Source organism: Lutra lutra, chromosome 16 (assembly GCF_902655055.1).
Source record: "Lutra lutra chromosome 16, mLutLut1.2, whole genome shotgun sequence".
Classification (NCBI taxonomy): domain Eukaryota; kingdom Metazoa; phylum Chordata; class Mammalia; order Carnivora; family Mustelidae; genus Lutra; species Lutra lutra.
The window spans coordinates 24,695,041-24,696,146 of NC_062293.1; the positions used below are offsets into that span (position 1 = coordinate 24,695,041).

Genomic DNA, 1,106 nt, shown 5'->3' on the forward strand with positions numbered 1-1,106 from the left:
GGATTGGGATATGTTTAACTTTTTTTTTTTTAAGATGTTATTTATTTATTTGACAGAGAGATCACAAGTAGGCAGAGAGGCAGGCAGAGAGAGGGGGGAAGCAGGCTTCCCGCTGAGCAGAGAGCCCGATGCAGTGCCACTCAGGCGCCCCTAAACAGACATTTCACAGGTCAAATGTTACAACCACTTCAGAAAACGGCTTGGCAGTGCTTGTGTCAGCTGCACGTGTATTAAAATTGGAATCAGGGGCGCCTGGGTGGCTCAGTGGGTTAAGCCGCTGCCTTCGGCTCAGGTCATGATCTCAGGGTCCTGGGATCGAGCCCCGCATCGGGCTCTCTGCTCAGCGGGGAGCCTGCTTCCCTTCTTCTCTCTCTGCCTGCCTCTCTGCCTACTTGTGATTTCTCTCTCTCAAATAAAAAATAAATAAAATCTTTAAAAAAAAAATTGGAATGATACAGAAGAGATTAGCAAGGTTCCCGAGTGAAGGTGAGACACAAATTCGTGAAACGTTCTGTATTTTTGATGTAATTGACATTTGATAAAGTGGACTTGTGAACATGAACAGCGGACGTTCACTCTTGCACTGAACAAAGTCTCTGACGTATAATTAAAAGTTTTTATTGAGCTTCAGGGGAAAAAAAGAAAACAGTTTGGCAGGTTCTTAAAAAGTTAAACATAGGGGCGCCTGGGTGGCTCAGTGGGTTAAAGCCTCTGCCTTTGGCTCAGGTCATCTGCCTATGACTTAAGTCATGATCCTGGGATCCTTGGATGAGCTTGTTGAGCTCCCTGCTTGGTGGAGAGCCTGCCTCTCCCTCTCCCTCTGCTGTTCACCCTGCTGTGTTGTCTCTGGCAAATAAATAAATAAAATCGTCTTAAAAAAAAAATAAAAATCCTAGTGTAACCCATACATATATCACATTTTTTTTTACTTTTTAAAACTTTTTAAAAAAAGATTTTATTTATTTATGATTTAACAGAGAGAGAGCACAAGCAGGGGGAGGGGCAGGCAGAGGGAGAGAAAGAAGGCTCCCCGGCTGAGCAAGTAGACAGATGTGGGGCTCGATCCCAGGACCCTTGGGATCATGACCCCAGCTGAAGGCAGATGC

At 44.9% G+C, this 1,106-nt stretch overlaps 1 non-coding gene across 1 annotated transcript; it reads left to right on the forward strand.

The window, feature by feature from the left end:
• Window positions 1-416: 416 nt before the first annotated feature.
• LOC125088233 (U6 spliceosomal RNA) lies at window positions 417-521 on the forward strand. Its single transcript, XR_007123632.1, has one exon. It is a non-coding gene; the product is annotated as a U6 spliceosomal RNA (small nuclear RNA).
• Window positions 522-1,106: the final 585 nt, after the last annotated feature.